At 40.4% G+C, this 19302-nt stretch overlaps 1 protein-coding gene across 7 annotated transcripts in view; it reads right to left on the bottom strand.

Annotated features, from left to right (window-relative positions):
* The window catches only part of TSPAN18 (tetraspanin 18), a 302190-nt gene that overhangs the window by 123483 nt on the left and 159405 nt on the right, over positions 1-19302 (bottom strand). For 2 of the 7 annotated variants that reach the window (XM_061610830.1, XM_061610834.1), the window contains one exon: positions 18402-18532. The exons of the other annotated variants lie outside the window; for them this stretch is intronic. The gene's annotated coding sequence lies outside the window, so the exon portion shown is untranslated. The remainder of the gene's footprint in view (positions 1-18401; positions 18533-19302) is intronic. 7 annotated transcript variants of the gene reach the window in all.

Genomic DNA, 19302 nt, shown 5'->3' with positions numbered 1-19302 from the left:
TTCACATTCTGTTTGTTTTAGACATACTATTATTATTGTCAAATGAAGTTTCTTGAGCCAAGTGCCGAAGAGAAGGCATTGTTGTATATAGGTGGAACACTTAAAACCAGAGTCCAAATGCCCTGGCATCAACTAGGCTCTGTTTACCACTCTGGGTGGTTTATTTTTATCTCCTTCCTTTCATATCCTTCAAAATTTGGTAGTTGTTTATATTGCTGCAACCTGCTCCGGGACCTTCTAGTGAAGGGCAGGTAATGAACGTCATCATCATCATCATCATATTTGTTTTCATGATGAATAAAAAGTGACACAATTTAACATTTCATTATGTATTTTTCAATTAACAGACTAAAATTACAACAATTAGCATTGTGAGGGTCACAACATTTTTAGAGGTTACAAAGGTGATCCTATACTCATAAAGGTTGGGAACCACTGGTAGAAATTATTTATCATATGGAAAGAATACACTCTATGCCATTTTGGTTATTTCTCTGGACAATTATTTGTACTGATTATGCATCACTGATATCTTCACAATGAATTAACTGGATTTTACTTCAACTTAAAATGTAGTAATCAAACACCCTTAACCTTTACAAGTCCAATGTGGGGGGGGGAGAAGGTTATACTTACTATGCGTTATCATTAAGTTATATAACTGTGGATGAAACTATAATCAGCTCAATGTGGCAAAGGTTACCAGATCTTCCCATGATGGGAGTACCAATACTGTTAAGACTTGGGGATTGCAGCTGTAACTCTTCAAACCTCTATTTTACCACCAAACAAAGGAAAGGGAAGAAAATGATAGCATATCTGCGAGGGCTTGCTGAAGATGCTAAATCTATGGGTCATGGCAGTGCTATGGGTATACATATCAAGTGTTATTAACTATTATGGATAGAGAATTAAACCTCTAGATGCAGAGGCAATATTTCTTTTGTTTAAAATATTTATATCCCACCTCTTAATCAAATCTAAGGGTGCAAACAGATTTTTTTAAAAATCACAACACAATAGAACAAGAAACAAGATGCAGTAAAATTACCAGCAGCATCAACTTTTGTAAAAAGCTGAAAAAACATCACTGATTTCAATCTCTTCCTAAATGACAGCAGTAATAGAACCTGGGTAACAACAGAGGAAGTGCATTCCAAGGCAAGATAACGCCACCCAAAAATCCTGTTCCTTGTTGCCAAACACCTTATTTCAAAAAATGAGGACACTCAGCAGTATCTCTGAACGCAATAGTTGGGCAGGTTCATAGAAACATAGAGTTCAGGGTGGATTGATTTAAATCATGATTTAAAGAGAAACAAACGGTTTAAATCTAGTTTGTCAGTTATAATTCATCACATATTTCTTAAACAAAGGTGCATATCTGATTACTAAAACATGTTGATTTACAATGTAACATTAATATAGCATTAGCAAAATGTTCAATATAGCATTTTATTAGAAGGGTACACTTTGTGTAATTGTTTACATAACTTGATTTTTATTAATTTAGGAAATAGTACATAATATTGCCGAGATCAAGCTGCAGATGCTTGTTTTTTGAGAAAACAAGTACAGAATCGAGTTCCCTAGGGAAGTTGAGTTACGTTGAAGTAAAACAGGGAATAGACATATGGCATAATCATTATGGTCTGCCACGATATTCCAAAATAAGGATGTTATGTCATCTAAAATAAGAAAATGAAATCCAGTGGCAACTTTAACTGCATCGTTCTGTACTGTAAACTTGGGTTATAGATTCTAAACCTAGTTAACTGATTAAACGAGCCATAAGGAGCTAAGCTATTTTTTCTATTAACATCCAACACAGCTAACAGCGTGGAAATTTATTCGTTGAATAACACTTATTACTAAAAAGTATAGACAGTCTTGACAAATGATGCATTCAAATAATGCATTACAAAGTGAATTATTCATTTTACTAACCAGTTGATTCACATTGTTCTTCAGACACATCCACATCTCCACATCCACATTATATTCTCCCAATAAGCAGGTTTCATTATGTTTCATCATTCTTGCAGCTAAGCCCTGCATCTACTTCTTGAACTGTTTACATCTTGCACATTTCCCTTTTTTTGCCCAGGAAAGGAATTTCTTCAAAATATTCCCAGATAGGGTCTCTCTTCGGCCTGGAAGCCATGACAGTCCTTCTGTAGCAAAAGTGTGGGGGAATATAGGAACGGAAAGCTGTGTCTGTGCTATGATGTCTTCCCTTTATTCTTCCCAGCCCTTTGCCTTCCAGTGTGGTGTAGGGGTTAGAGTGTTGAAGGGACCTGGGAGACCAGGGTTCAAATCCCCGCTCAGCCATGAAGCTGACTGCGTGACCTTGGGCCAGTCTCTCAGCCAAACCTACCTCACAGGATTCTTGAGAATAAAATCAGGAGTGACAGAAACATGTTTGTATGCCACCTTAAACTCCTTGGAGGAAAAGTGGGACATAAATGTAATAATGAAACGAATTACTCATTTTCTATATTGACTCTCTCCTAAATCCTTTATCTTGTGTGGCTTAGCTCCACCACCAAATAAGCTCAGAACAACAACAATCCCATTCCCACCCAACCCATGTCTTTGCACCTGTAACTTTAACCAGAGAAACAGGAACTGAAAGTCTAGAACGTCCAAGAAGCAAGAGTTTGTAGTTAGGCTGGGCAGAACTTTGTGAAATGCTTTGTGAAAAAAGGTAAATTGTGCTGACATCATTCCCAAAACAATAAAAATAGGAATTGTCCATCCAGTTAGAATAATCATCATTCAGCTTTACAACTGAGTGTTAAAGAAAAATAAAACTAGTTTTTTATAGGTCACAAAGCCTTTACAAAAACTGAAAAATAAGACAGAGATCATATTAGCTGCATACAGGATGTAACACAGGTCATTCATGTTAAAAGTCCCCAATGGTTTAACTTAGAAGCAGTCATAGGGGGCTCCACTGGCACTGGAAAGGGAGGAGTAATCCCTTTTATCCCATGCTGTTTCCCCAAAGTAACTTCCCAACCCCACCTCAAGCACAGCAGAAAAAATATAGCAATTGTTTTCTGTTGGGCTAAATAACAGCTTTGGGGAACCACAATTTAGTTTGGGGTCATGATGCAGGAAGGAAAGATGAATACCCCACCAGCAGAAGGTCACAATTCTATTGGGTCATTCGAGCAGATTTCACCAGATTTGCTACACCATTTTTAAAAAAAATCAGTTATATATTATGTATATATAGTTATTGTAAACCGCCCAGAGAGCTTCGGCTATGGGGCGGTATACAAGTTTAATAAATAAATAAATATGTATGCGTGTGTGTGTGTATTCCTATGCATATTGAGACATCAAAAACAAATAAAATTTTTATGCCCCCCTAGGGGGGTGGTCGGAAAGGGGGAAGGGGTTTAGAGGGCCATCTAAAAACTGGCACTGCAAGGGTTTGCATTGTCTTTAATTTCTCTGCTTCTATAAATGATTATCAACTTCAACCAAAAAAGGTTTTATTCACCATAGTCTGGACATCATTTTGATATAGTTGTTAACTAGTTTATGCCAAACACTGGGTGAGCAGCAAGCAAGTAAAGATAGAAAAAGAATTGTTTTTTGCTAACTGTGACCCTATTTGGAGCACCCAACATCCACTTTTAAATTAAAATTAAAAACACAAGGAGATCCCTGTTCTATCTCTTTTGACCCACATTTCATTTTAGTCAGAAAAAGAATGCACTGTTTTAGGTTTCTAGATATGGTTATCACTTAATTCCAGGGGACTGTTTCTGGTTTGAGACCAGAACTGCATGGCTGTCTATGTGCCTCCTCTATTACTACATATTCAACCTTTACACTTCTAAATACATAACTGATATTAAAAAGGTACCATAGATTTGCCATGTTTTCTTATCCAAAAGGAAGTCAACTTACTACAAGCCATACTGGAATTTTTCCACTTCTCCAGGCAGTGCAAAATACATACACAGCACTTCCAAGAGTCAAGGAAGCCCCTGTTATTGGCACCACAGAATTAAAAAGTGCTGTATAGCTGATGTGCTAATAGTGTGCCTAAGGTTGTATCTAAGGGCTTATCCAAATGGAGTGGGATAATCCACGGTTTCCATATTCAGTTTGTCATCTGATAGTCCTCACTTTGCCTTTCAGTTCGCTCTTTCCCAATAAAAAAAAACGCTTTTTTGCACCCGCACATGCAGCAGTAAGACCCCTACATTCTTTTCGCTTTTTGCAAGCTCTGCCTCTAAAACCTCCCCCTATCAACCAATTGGTCAGCAAAAAAATTACGTATGCTCCTCTCCCCCTTTGCAACGAAGCACAATATGGCTGTAAAGGAGTTCTTGCCTCTGAAGGAAAGGCTGCTGGTCGGTTTCACGCCTGCCTTGTTTGTATTTCTCCCTTTCCTTCCCACTGAGAATGAAATTGACAAACCTTTCCCAGCAGGCTTGAAACCGACTAGAAGCCCTTCTCTTGTTTGTATTTGCGATATTACACTTAAACGAATGTATGCTTTTCTGCCTTTATTGATATTTAAGGAGATACACATACTGGCAATTGCACTTATTTCTCCAAACAAGCAAGAAATGTGTCACCCCCCCTTCTCCCTTTCCTTCCCACTGAGAATGAAATTGACAAAGCTTTCCAGAGCAGGCTTGAAACCGACCAGAAACCTTTCTCTTGTTTGTATTTGCGATATTACACTTCTTAAACGAATGTATGGTTTTCTGCCTTTATTGATATTTAAGGAGATACACACGCTGGCAATTGCACTTATTTCTCCAAAAAAGCAAGAAACGTGTCACCCCCCCTTCTCCCTTTCCTTCCCACAGAGAATGAAATTGACAAAGCTTTCCGCAGCAGGCTTGAAACCGACCAGAAGCCCTTCTCTTGTTTGTATCTGCGATATTACACTTAAACTAATGTATGCTTTTCTGATTTGAAGCAAAAAACCCCACCAAGTACAATGAAATTGACAAAGCTTTCTGGAGGCAGGCTGAAACCGACCACCTCCCCTTTCTCGCTTGCTGTGCGTTGCAGATCTCACCCAGAGCGGCCGCCCAGTTTGCAGGCTGACAAAAAATAAAATGCATCTGCGCAGTAGTTGCAGACCCCACCATTGCGATGATTGGTTCAATTTTCCTGGGCTTATTCTCGCACATGCGCAAAAGTGCAGATACGTGATTGGCTGGAATGAGGAAAAGGGGCAAGGGGAAACGCCCAAGAACCGCCGATCAGCTGTAAAGTCCGCGGTATTGCATCCTAACTCCTGAAGGCACAGCGGATGATTCCCGATTTTAAACAGCAAATCGCATTTTTGCTGGTATTGCAAGGAGCGGATTTAACCCACAAAAATGCGTTAACAGCGTGAGACATCATTTGGATGACCGAAAAATAATGAACACACATAGCGGGCATGTCACACATTTTGCAGTCGTCTGGATGAGCCCAAAGTGACAAGATGCACTTTTGCAGCTCTTCAGCCCTTGAGCTGCTTTTGTCAGAAAAGCATTATGCTGTTATTTCATTCCAGATTTTTCATAATGTATAATGGAAAATATGGCATCTAATTATCCTACTTATCCCACTGATTAGAGGCTTAAAACTCATTACCATGAGGGGCAAACCCAAAATTGCAAATCAAGTAAACTGGAGTGGTTGAATTTAAGATACTATAGTCATTTAAAGAGTTCAATCTTACATTTAAGCACTCTACTTTATATATCTGATTTTTAAGGATCAATCTTCCCATGTCTCAGGCACAGCACATATTTTGATACATACAATCTCCTGCAATCTCCTGAGAAATCTCTAAAGAAAAAGAGTGACAGTAAATCTCAGATGTAACAGAGACAAGTTCACCTCTCTCACACGGGTGTTTAAAACTCCCAAAAAGACAGCAGCCTATGCAGCAATCAAAATAAGGAATCCAATGCTTTTATTATCTCCTTTGAGTGACATCAGCTCTATAGCTTGCCCCAGGAATCCACTCCTTGATGAATGGCAACTTTACTCTCCCATCTGTCATTTTGGCAAAACTATTTTTGCTTGTCAAAGTAATTTGTACATGATATAATCATAAATAGCTAGAATTTATTTACGATTGCATGTTGGAAGCATTATCTTTTATTGATAAGCACTTCTTGACTGTAAATTGTCTCACCTTCTTATATTTCTTGAAAAAACAAAACAAAATACACGATAGAAAGGCATGTCCAAAATTTCCCTTGAAAAAACAATGATGTGCCAACACAGGAGGCTAGCAACATATGAGATGGACAAAGACCAAAGATGGATCGCTTAATCAAAACTTGTAACCAACAGCAAAAATGACATAGCTATATTATTACTATTATCATTACCACCTTCCTCCATCAAGACCACAAACATATCATTAATGTTATGTTTCAAAATTATCTAGAGTACATGGTCTGTATAATGTGTTTATAACTGGGTGGGAGGCTGACTTTTCTGCAACAGCAGATTCACTTGGGAAAGCATCTGGGAAATGTTGAAATCACCCCCAGACGCTCATTCTAAAAATAATTAAAATATGTGGAAGACAGCAATCCTAGATAAGCCACCATACTCAAGTTATCTGGATTGCTATGTGTAGGCCAAGTGGGTCCACCTTTGTGCCCTAGTCTGGTCGAGCCACTCACCCTCCTGCCTTTGTCCATTCTGTTTTAAAAGGCAAGACTTTTTCCCCAACTTGGTTTCAGTGTGTAGCTTTTTACATTGTTCCATGCCTTTACAAAATTCAGTAGCATGAATACAAGCTGAAATCAATTGCAAGCTGAACATGAGTCAGCAACATGATGTGACTGCAAAAAAGGCTAATGCAATTTGAGGCTGCATTAATAGAAACATGGTTACCAAATCACAGGAATTAATAGTTTCACTTTACGAAACTATTGCACTAGTCAGGCCTCATCTGGAGTACTAATCAGTTCTGGTTGCAACACTTTAAGAAGGATTTAAACAAACTGAAAAAGATTTATAGGAGGGCAATGAAGATGGTTAGCTGTAAGAAAAACAAATCCAATGAGAAAAGGTTGAATGAAGTGGGTATGTACAGCCTGGCAAAGAGAAGACCAAAGGTGAACATGATAGCTCTCTCGGAATATCTGAAGGGCCGTGGCATAAAAGAGCGCAAAGATTTGTTATCTGCTACCCCAGAGGACAGGACTATATCTAATGAGCTTAAGAGGTGACATGATATAACTGTAGAAAATTATGCATGGCATGGAGAAAGAGGACAGAGAAAAGTTTTTCTCCCTCTCTCATAACACTAGAACTCATGGACATTCAATGAAGCTGAATGTTAGGACAGACAAAAGACAGTACTTCTTCATGCAGTGCATAGTTAAACTATTAAATTTGCTCCCACAGGACACAGTAATGGCCACCAGTTTGGACGGCGTTAAAAGAGGATTAGACAAACAAATGGGGGATAAGGCTATCAGTGGCTACTAGCCATGCTGGCTTTGCTCTATGTCCATAGTCGCAGGCAGTATGCTTCTGAATGCCAGTTGCCAGTAGCCACAGGAGGGGAGAGTGCTCTTTGCGCTCAAGTCTGTCTTGTGGGCTTCCCATGAGCATCTGGTTGGGCACTGTCAGACCAGGATGCTGGACTACACAGGCTATTGGCCCGACCCACCAGGGTCTTTTTATGCTCATAAGATCCAGGGGGATAGATTTTAGTTGGTCATTTGAAGAAGCTTCTTAACAATAAGAGCAGTTGAACAATGAGACCAATTGTCTAAAGAGGCAGACAGCTGTCTTTTGCTGGAGATTTTCAAGCAGAGAATAGATAGCTATTTATTGGGAATTCTCTAGCTCTGGATTACTTGCATCAAGCATTGGGCTAGATGGCCTACAAGGCCCCTTTCAATTCTGTGATTGTACAATTGTGGGAGGGTTTCCCCCCCCCCCATAAAGTAAGAAGTTGGAATCTAAACATTTTCTGTACTAGCTGTGGAATTTACAATAATTCTGAAAAGGATATATTGTTGTTTGGGGAAAACCAGTAAACCAGGGCGAGAAAAGAGAATCAACACCATTCTGGAGGTGTAATCTTTTTGACATAAGATAGTTGACTGAACTGTAAATAAAGAACTAATTTAAATTTTGCAGCAGTGAGAAGAATAATCAGATCCAAAGCACAGTCAAATGCCATGCATGCTCCAGCTTTATTGTAGACAAGACTTATATTTTGCCCTGGAGTGACTAAATGGCTGCTTGCACATCCATGGAACAATTTTCTTTAGGAGTTCGGAATGATAAAAAAAAAATGAAAAAATTAAAAGAAAATAAGGTCACACCTCATGATGTAACAGGTAAATGTCCTGATCTAGAGTGAACTTGTACACACTGTTTATGGTTTACACAAACTATATTTGTTTCTGTGAAACAGCAAACAGAACAGGAATTTCTAATCTTGGCGTGTGCAAGGAGGAAGGAGGGGGAAGGTGAGCAGCTAGCGTACTAGCCTGAAGCTTGCTCTCGTAACATCAATTTCTGGTTTCGCATTATATCTGAATTGCCTCACACTATACAGTGTATTACATATGTTTCATTTCATATAACTAAATATGTATTTCTAGTGAAGAATTTATTTGCAGCTAACCATTAATATCTGTATGCTGGGATTAAAAAAATTAAAGGGATCTCCCCCCCCCATCAGCTACTGTCTCAACAGCTGTCTACCACTATCACCACTTTGAATGTACAAGTCCTTGGCCTCAATTGATTTATCTATCTCCTCTACTGACCCCCTAAGTCCTTCTCAGCCTTTCAAATTGCTTATTTCAGACTAGACAAGTAACTGTGGTTAAAATGTCACTGAATTTAATGATTTCAACTATGCGTTCAAACACTTCAGCAGCCTGGCTGCAAAGGAAAGGGAAATGGCAGAAAGCTATAGGATGGACTAATTCAGTCCTGGTGGAGCAAGACCCCCTCATATCCAAGTGAGAGTGTGTGGAGTGTTAATTAGGCAGCCAACATTGACATCAGACACCAAACTTCACCACTTAAAAGCTTCTACCTCAAACATTACCTTAAGAGTAAAGGAAGTGGGGGTAGAGAAGACAGCATTCAGGTTCTTCAAAAACATTGCTTGGCTTCCTGTGTTTGCAAGATATTGAGTTACATCTGCTCTCTTGCACACTGTACACTTTCTGGCAGCAGGGCAGTCCGAAAAGATATGCAGGCTTGGCAGAACTGCATTCTGGGGGCTACTAGAACCCCACACATCATGATCTACACTTTTCACCATCAGATATGAACAATGAGCAGACATGTATGTGAAAGATCAAACTAACAGACCCACACAATAACCTCCTTTATTCCCAGATTGTCTACCCTATTGTGTTTCCTGCAGCAGACAAAACATTCTGCTCTTCAAGCTGCTAGGAAGAGAGTTCACTACACATTTTATTCTTTTGAAGCAACCACCCCATCTTAAGTTACAGGGAATCTTAAAAGGCCCTAGCAGAAAGGACAATGTGGAATCACATTTCCCAATGACTCCAGTTTCAGACTTTACAGGTTTCCGTAGAACATTACTCTATTTGGACAGCATGACTTTTAATTCATTCCTATCTGGCAGCATCCACTACTCAGGACTAGCACCTAGGGGAAGCTAGGGTGGACCCTGGCTGAGGGGCCCTGCGGCCCAGAGGAGTCCCTGAGGGGGCCCTCCTTAGGGTGAGAGGGAAGTGCCCCTGTTCTGTGATCCGCAGCAGCGGTAGCTTCCGACCCTGCCGTGGATCATGGAGAGGGAGCTCCCAGGCAACTCCCCCCCCCCATACAATCAGTGTAAATGCAGTGTACATGCCTACCATCAACCAAGATGGTACACCTAGGAAGTCGAGAATTGCAGAGGTGTTATCCTTTTTCAATGCTGGTTTGAAGAATGGGTTGATACCCAATACTTTGAGGCGACAAGCATCTGCGTTGTCCACAGTCCTGTCTAAGTCTTCTTATGCATCACTGGGAGCTCATCCCTATATAAAACAATTTCTAAGAGGGGCTTCACTATTGTCAGCACCTGTTCATCATCGTTTTCCAACATGGAATCTTCACAAGGTCTTGGCAGCTCTTCAAAAACCGCCATTTGAACCATTGAAAACGTCTACGTTACGAATACTTTCCTTCAAAGTATTGTTTCTCATAGCAATAACATCAGCTGGACGAGTATGTGAACTTGGAGCTCTCTCGGTGGCCAAACGTCTATGTATCTTCCATACTGACAGAGTCATTTTGAGAACAGATTCTACTTTCGTTCCAAAAGTTAATTCAGCCTTTCACTGTCAGCAGGAAATAGTATTGCCAACATTTTGTCCTTCGCCAAAGCATCCTCTAGAACACGCTTGGCATTCATTGGATGTGAGGAGAGCACTTAAAGTATATATAAATAGGACTAGGCCAACAAGGCAAACTGATTCTTTGTTTGTTTCTTACCACCCAACTACTCTCGGTAAAAAGGTGTCCTCCTCTACTTTGGCGAGATGGATTAAGGGCTGCATTGCCTTAGCATACAGTTCTCTCAATATACCATTACCTTCAGGCATCATGGCTCATTCCACTAGAGCAGCAGCTGCCACTGCAGCTTATTCAACAAATGCATCTCTTCAAGAAATATGTAGGGCTGCTACTTGGGCAAACCCTAATACTTTTACTAAACATTATAAAATAGATATTTATGCTTCAGCTGAAGCAGCCTTTGGAAGGCGAGTTATTCAGCAGGTCCTGAGTGATCATTGAACATTTATGTACCCACCCAATCAATACGTCAGCTCTGGAACATCCCACTGCCCTGCCACTACTGCAAAAAAATTTGGTTGCTTCAGTTTGTCAGAATGGGAGACTGGCAAAAAAATGACAATAGCGATACTCTGTTCATCAGTCTTGTTATATGCTTATCACCTTAACACAAGCAGAAATTTAAAGATCAGTCCTTACAAGATAAAAGCACAATGTCAGAAAGTTTACTGTGGGAGTTTTGTACTTGCTCTTAATAAAGCACCTGAACCATAGTGCTTTCTATTACTTAGAGCTTTCTCAAGCAGACATTAACTTATATTAATTAATCTTTTCTACAGCCTCATGAGGGTCTTATTTTCGTTTATTAAAATCTGTTAATTGTAACTTAGCAAATACATGTTCAATCTGTTATAAGACCCACCTCACTTTGCACATGTATATGTTGACCTCTCATAAAATTCACAGCTGTGTGTTAAGAATTTGCTTTCTTACACAAGCCCAAGACACCAACCTTTTTGGACCAGTGGGAACAATTTGAAATTCGAAAGAGTGCCAGTCTCAAAATGGCTGTCACGAGAGGCATGGCAAAATACAACATGGTTGCCGTGAGAGCATAACACAAAATTAGAAAGAGTACTTTCGTATTGACACTTTTCCCATAAATGTATTTCCATACTAGGAAAGACTTAACCTGTTGAATTTCTCTCTCACACATCTATTAAAGGCACAAGAACCCTGGTTTCCCACAATGCCAACCCTAAACCAAAGCCTCGGCTACTATCTTGAACTCACTTACACAAAGAGACTTACTTCTGAGTAGACATGTATTAGCATGTTACTGTAAGTTAACTATAAATTAAGTGAATTCTTAAAGAGTGCCTGGTCTTTAGTTCCTGCACTTCAGGAGACCAGCGTAAGCCTCTTTGCAAAATTTTCACATCTGTCTTTTGGGGAAAGGGGGAATTCTATAATATCCACACAGACTTATTGTGAAGTAGCATTGGCAGAAAATAACTTATAGGGACTACCTGATCTCAGACAAAGCCACCACAGAAAAGACACATCCTGGTTGCTAGGGAAAATGAAGGGTAAATTACAGAGATTCCGAGGATCAGAACATACACAGAAGCAGGAAAAGTGCACTAACGTGGAGGGGGAAACAGAAGCTTTAACTTCACTCATTGGCTAAAACACTGATAGGCAGGAGTAACCAGGCTAGCTCAGTTTACATACATTACTTAAAAGGGTAACTGTACATTTTGCTTCATAACATTCTGTCTAGGAGGGTTAGCCTCCCTGGGCTCCTACTGGGAGGAAGGGTAGGATATAAATCAAACAAACACACACTTTTTTAAACAAAATAAAAAAGAAAGCTCAGAGTGGCACTAATGAAGGCTTTTGGCAACCCCTGCCCTAAGAGGTTCTCAATTTGTATCTCAGTCCTACGCGTATCTACTTGAAAGTGTCCATTTTCTTCAATGCATGGGTCTGTAATTAGAAGCCAAAGTGAAACCTGTTGGGATACTAGAAATGTTTCTCACACAAAAATTGTGTTCACTATCTGGCCAACCTTTATTTATGCAATTTTCTTCAAAGAATACACTATTTGCTGCCCTCTCTTGCATGGTAAGGTGTGTTAAGAAGAAATTCCCAACTACTATGATGCAGACTTAAGTATAAAATGTGTGCTATATATTTTGATACCAAGCCAAGGTCCCAATGTGTTTTGGGCTGCCAGCTGTCCTTCAGTGGAATATTTGATGTCATATGTGGCTACACAAAATGAACATTCTGTCAGAAGTGGGCTGTAGGCAGCAGTCTAAAGAGAGTCAGGAGCCAGGACCCAAGGGGAATCAGGATCAGAGGGCATGATCCATCCAAAGTTAAGCACTTTTAAGTCCCATTTATTTTGTGGGAGAGATTTACGTTTGTGCTCAACTCTCCGTCTAAAATGAAAAGTAAAATATCATTGGAAAGTTTCTGATAGTGCCATTCAGCTTCAGAATGCTTTCATCATAATAAGTATTCAGGGCTCTTTCCAGAATTGAAAAAAAATGGAAGTGTACATTTACTCCTTTGCTGAAGAAAAAACTGTTCCAGTGTCAAAAAGGACTTTGTTTAGTTTCTAGTGATACGGCCCTTTATCCAGGCACCTCAGGCTGTGCTTTCACATTAAAAGTTTTGAGAAACTCACCCTGTGCTTTATAGATTACAGCAAAGCCTTTGACTGTGTAGATCATGAAAATTTATGGAATGCTTTAAAAGAAATGGGGGTGCCACAGCATCTGATTGTCCTGATGCGCAACCTATACTCTGGACAAAAGGCTACTGTAAGGACAGAATATGGAGAAACCGATTGGTTCCCCATTGGAAAGGGTGTGAGACAGGGGTGTATTTTATCACCCTATTTATTTAAACTATACGCAGAACATATACGGAAAGCAGGATTGGATCAAGATGAAGGAGGTGTGAAAATTGGAGGGAGAAATATCAATAATTTAAGATATGCAGACGATACCGTACTACTAGCAGAAACCAGTAATGATTTGAAACGAAGGCTGATGAAAGTTAAAGAGGAAAGCACAAAAGCAGGACTACAGCTGAACGTCAAAAATACTAAAGTAATGACAACAGAAGATTTATGCAACTTTACAGTCGACAATGAGGACACTGAACTTGTCAAGGATTATCAATACCTCGGCACAGTCATTAACCAAAATGGAGACAATAGTCAAGAAAACGGAAGAAAGCTAGGACTGGGGAGGGCAGCTATGAGAGAACTAGAAAAGGTCCTCAAATGTAAAGATGTATCACTGAACACTAAAGTCAGGATCATTCAGACCATGGTATTCCCGAGCTCTACGTCTGGATGTGAATGTTGGACAGTGAAAAAAGCAGATAAGAGAAAAATCAACTCATTTGAAATGTGGTGTTAAAGAAGAGCTTTGCGTATACCATGGACTGCAAAAAAGACAAATAATTGGGTGTTAGAACAAATTAAACCAGAACTATCACTAGAAGCTAAAATGATGAAACTAAGGTTATCATACTTTGGACACATCATGAGAAGACATGATTCATTAGAAAAGATAATAATGCTTGGAAAAACAGAAGGAAGTAGAAAAAGAGGAAGGCCAAAGTAGACATGGATTGATTCCATAAAGGAAGCCACAGACCTGAACTTACAAGATCTGAACAGGGTGGTTCATGACAGATGCTCTTGGAGGTCACTGATTCATAGGGTCACCATAAGTCGTAGTCGACTTGGAGGCACATAACAACAACATTGAACATTCTACTACCAATTCTATGCATAAGCATCTGTAGCTTCATGTAAACATCAGATTGCAGAATATATCTCTCTAGGATGAAAGCAGCAGTGTTAATGTTTTCATACTGGAAGCAAATGTTACGTTTATCTATAGAGGAAGTACCCAGGAGAAAACTCCAGTGAAAAACATGGGAAAATGCAGAAACTATTTTTAAAAACATTTTTTGTAAATGAACAAGTCTTATGCAAAGTTGTTATTACCACAGAAGTAAGCACCAAAAGCAGAGAAAAGCCCATACAAATGAGGAAAAAGTAGTACAGATGGATTATTCTTTCCTGGTTTCCCTGGGATTTTCCACAGTATCTTCAACTGCTCTGGATCATTTTTAGGATAGGCACAAACCACAATTCAGAAGCAACTATATGCTATCCCATAGATGTACAATAGTTGATTGAGGAAACAAATAATCATGATGCTGTCCAACCTTTCTTCTGTAACACTGTAAACGTGGGTTCCAGAGCAGAAGAAGAGGAGCTCAAAGCCTCCAAACATGCCAGGGAATTAAGGAACAATCTAATCCCAAGATCCACACAACAGAGTTTGGAATAGGTGGTTCTCACTGAATTCCTCTATCCCAGGTAAACAAGCTGAGCCAAAACTGGGGTAAGTCCCAATACAGGGGTTTTTCGGGGAGTAGTGGGGGTGTAGCAGGGCAGGGGGGATGTACCCCTATTCCAAACTCCATTCAGCTTGGTCACATGACCTAGTGGAAGCTGCACTACCAAAAAGAGTGGTGTCTGTCAAACCCTATTTTAAGTCTTGTTTTTCCTCTGCCAGGCTCGGGCTGGATCAGCTGGCAGCAGCCCCACTCCTGAACAGAGTTTGGCACGGGGGTAAGTTACACCGGCACAATTTACCCCACCATGGCTTTCCATGCCTAACAGAGCCTAACAGGAGGATTTTGGGTGTTCCCACAAATGCGAGTAGAACACAAATGAGAAAGCCAGATAGTAGGAGAAGTGTTCTTCAACTTACTTCAGTTTTAGAGGGAATGGCAACTACAGCAAGCAGTAAATGAACAAGATGTGATCTCCAGCAGCCATTCCAAGTGACTGAGAATTTCACCATCTTTTTGCCACTACGCAGACCCCAGAACAAAGCTAATCTATTCAGTTGTTGTGGTTGTTCCTTTGAAAGCAAAGAGTAGCAACCTAAGGCTACCAGCAAGGCTACTCTCCCCTACTTGCTTGTTGGCAATGAGTGTGAATCCAAGTTGCAAAAAGCACTGCCACAGAAAGGCAAATTGTACAATCAACATTTCGACCAGACAAATCTGTTGCTATGCGGTGCCAATTCAGATTTGGGGTGTGTGTGACATTCTTCTCCTGCCCTTTCCTAGCAGCTTGCAATGAGGCAGCTTCATTCAAATGTAACCACTTTCCTTGTGCTATCCAGTTCCACTCCTGTAACATTTTAGATAGAGGGAGGCAATGGTAAACCACCTCTGAATACCACTTACCATGAAAACCCTATTCATAGGGTCGCCATAAGTCGGAATTGACTTGAGGGCAGTCCATTTCCATTTTCCGACATTTTAGATGAAAGTAGCCATATGGGAAGTTGGAAAAATGTGGTTCCTTCACATGCCAGTGTCACACAGACTAGAGGCCATTAATATTTGCATGGGAAGAAACTATGGTATTCATCATATAACCTACCCATGCGGTCACACCTATCCAGGTACTACCAAAGCAGTGCTTTTTTTTTCTGTTGTGGCAACATAAGAGTTGTGCTCTGAGACAACCAATGAAGAAAATAAAGAGTTGGCAACAATAGCAGTAGCAGCAGCAGGAGGATAATCTGTGATATAAAATAAGTGATCTAAACGTATCATGGACTGGAGGAACAGAAATAGTCATTTTATGGAACTATGGGAGTGTGAGAGCAAAGTAATGGCACTGAAGACTTTCAGGGAAGAAAAGTAAAAGCAATGGGGACTATGGACTTTATTATGCTCAGCTTTATTTCGATTTTTCCATGTGTCTATTAGGTTCAAGATGCTAACTGCGGAAGGATTACCTTGAATGAATGCTGGAATACCATGACAGCAAGAACTGGAATCCTCCTTTCATCTTTTAAGAACATAAGAACATAAGAAGAGCCTGCTGGATCAGGCCAGTGGCCCATCTAGTCCAGCATCCTGTTCTCACAGTGGCCAACCAGGTGCCTGGGGGAAGCCCGCAAGCAGGACCCGAGTGCAAGAACACTCTCCCCTCCTGAGGCTTCCGGCAACTGGTTTTCAGAAGCATGCTGCCTCTGACTAGGGTGGCAGAGCACAGCCATCATGGCTAGTAGCCATTGATAGCCCTGTCCTCCATGAATTTGTCTAATCTTCTTTTAAAGCCATCCAAGCTGGTGGCCATTACTGCATCTTGTGGGAGCAAATTCCATAGTTTAACTATGCGCTGAGTAAAGAAGTACTTCCTTTTGTCTGTCCTGAATCTTCCAACATTCAGCTTCTTTGAACGTCCACGAGTTCTAGTATTATGAGAGAGGGAGAACTTTTCTCTATCCACTTTCTCAATGCCATGCATAATTTTATACACTTCTATCATGTGTCCTCTGACCCGCCTTTTCTCTAAACTAAAAAGCCCCAAATGCTGCAACCTTTCCTCGTAAGGGAGTCGCTCCATCCCCTTGATCATTCTGGTTGCCCTCTTCTGAACCTTTTCCAACTCTATAATATCCTTTTTGAGATGAGGCGACCAGAACTGTACACAGTATTCCAAATGTGGCCACACCATAGATTTATACAATGGCATTATGATATCGGCTGTTTTATTTTCAATACCATTCCTAATTATCCCTAGCATGGAATTTGCCTTTTTCACAGCTGCCACACACTGGGTCGACATTTTCATCGTGCTGTCCACTACAACTCCGAGGTCTCTCTCCTGGTCGGTCACCACCAGTTCAGACCCCATGAGCGTATATGTGAAATTCAGATTTTTTGCTCCAATATGCATAATTTTACACTTGTTTATATTGAATTGCATTTGCCATTTTTCCGCCCATTCACTCAGTTTGGAGAGGTCTTTTTGGAGCTCTTTGCAATCCCTTTTTGTTTTAACAACCCTGAACAATTTAGTGTCATCAGCAAACTTGGCCACTTCACTGCTCACTTCTAATTCTAGGTCATTAATGAACAAGTTGAAAAGTACAGGTCCCAATACCGATCCTTGAGGGACTCCACTTTCTACAGCCCTCCATTGGGAGAACTGTCCGTTTATTCCTACTCTCTGCTTTCTGCTTCTTAACCAATTTCTTATCCACAAGAGGACCCCTCCTCTTATTCCATGACTGCTAAGCTTCCTCAGAAGCCTTTGGTGAGGTACCTTGTCAAACGCTTTTTGAAAGTCTAAGTACACTATGTCCACTGGATCACCTCTATCTATATGCTTGTTGACACTCTCAAAGAATTCTAATAGGCAGAGCTTGGAAAAGTTACTTTTTTGAACTACAACTCCCATCAGCCCAATCCAGTGGCCATGCTGGCTGGGGCTGATGGGAGTTGTAGTTCAAAAAAGTAACTTTTCCAAGCTCTGCTAATAGGTTACTGAGACAGGACTTTCCCTCGCAGTAGCCATGCTGGCTCTGCTTCAGCAAGGCTTGTTCTTCTATGTGCTTAGTTAATCTAGCTTTAATAATACTTTCTACCAGTTTTCCAGGGACAGAAGTTAAGCTAACTGGCCTGTAATTTCTGGGATCCCCTCTGGATCCCTTTTTGAAGATTGGCGTTACATTTGCCACTTTCCAGTCCTCAGGCATGGAGGAGGACCCAAGGGACAAGTTACATATTTTAGTTAGCAGATCAGCAATTTCACATTTGAGTTCTTTGAGAACTCTTGGGTGGATGCCATCCGGGCCCGGTGATTTGTCAGTTTTTATATTGTCCATTAAGCCTAGTTGCTATTAATTAAGCTACTAGTTGCTATTGTAGAAATTCAGGTTTAAGGAGAGTTTTTCAGATTAATCTATTAGAGTGTGGGATACTCTTCCAAAGCAAAAGAACAAAATCCCCATCATTTCAAAGAAGCCTGTAGAATGCACAGCAGAGGATGCCGTTACAATGCCTTGAGACCTAGCAGTTAGACATGGATGACTTCCAGTTTTTCAAACAAGCAAACACATTGAAACAATTTCAAGCCCTGTAAATACATGAGAAGCAAAGCATTTCTAGGGAAAGGCAGAGAAAGCATATTGAACATATACAGCTTGACAGTATATCACAATAGGAAGTACCCCTAGCCCTATGACAGACTTAGGAGCACATGATGAATTGCCATCCCTTACCTTAGGGTTTTTTTTTTTATGGGGCTTTCAGTTAAATATTTGTTCTTTTCCAGAAGTCAAGCTGAAGTAAAGTAGGCTTGAAGGAGAGGGTGCTACATCAGCACCCTACAGGTACATGTGCCTTTGCTGACCTGTTGGAAATAGGTGGTGAAGAGAGGAAGAAAACACTAGAATGTCAAAAGCCAGAAGAGTATTAGGTCTTCACTGTTCAGCATCTTCTTTCTTTTCTACTAGGTTTGGACAGCTCACTCAAACTATAGTTTACAGGTAATGGCAAACTATGGCTTGATTAGACCAGGAAGTAACATATTAAGCACAACATTTGAGGGGAGAGGGAAGGGGCAAGGAAAGGAAGGGATGGTTATGTCCTTGAAAATTTCCTGATCCTCCAAACCATAGTTTAGAGATTGCCTGAACGTAGCAACAAGGCACAACACCAGCAGCATGCTAAAGCAAATGCCATGAACCCAGGAGGTTCCATCGCTGTGGACTGGGTGGACCTTTAAAGTATTTTGTTCCCTGCATTGCCCTGCACTTCTTAGAGATGCAACAAACAAACAAGAAAACTGTCCTTTTAATCCCTTCTTCATGCCCCTGTGTGCAGGGCAACATCAGGGACACTGGGAGGGGCTACAAGAATTGATTGTTTATTATTATTATTATTATTATTATTTAATTTATGTGTCACCTATCTGGCCGATGGCCACTCTAGGCGACGTACATGTAAAGAGTTAAAACACCATACAGTAAAATACAATAATACAATATATGAACAGTACAACGATACAGGGGCGATAACAATACTAGTGCAGGGTAGGAGGCATTTCAATCATAAAAGTTAACCCTCCCCGGAAATCCCAAAGGCCTGTTGAAAGAGCCAGGTCTTTAAGGCTTTACGGAA

The sequence above is a fragment of the Rhineura floridana genome, chromosome 2 (genome assembly GCF_030035675.1).
Source record: "Rhineura floridana isolate rRhiFlo1 chromosome 2, rRhiFlo1.hap2, whole genome shotgun sequence".
NCBI lineage: Eukaryota > Metazoa > Chordata > Lepidosauria > Squamata > Rhineuridae > Rhineura > Rhineura floridana.
The sequence above is the reverse complement of the archived record's forward strand: the minus strand, read 5'-3'. Positions and strand labels throughout refer to the sequence as shown.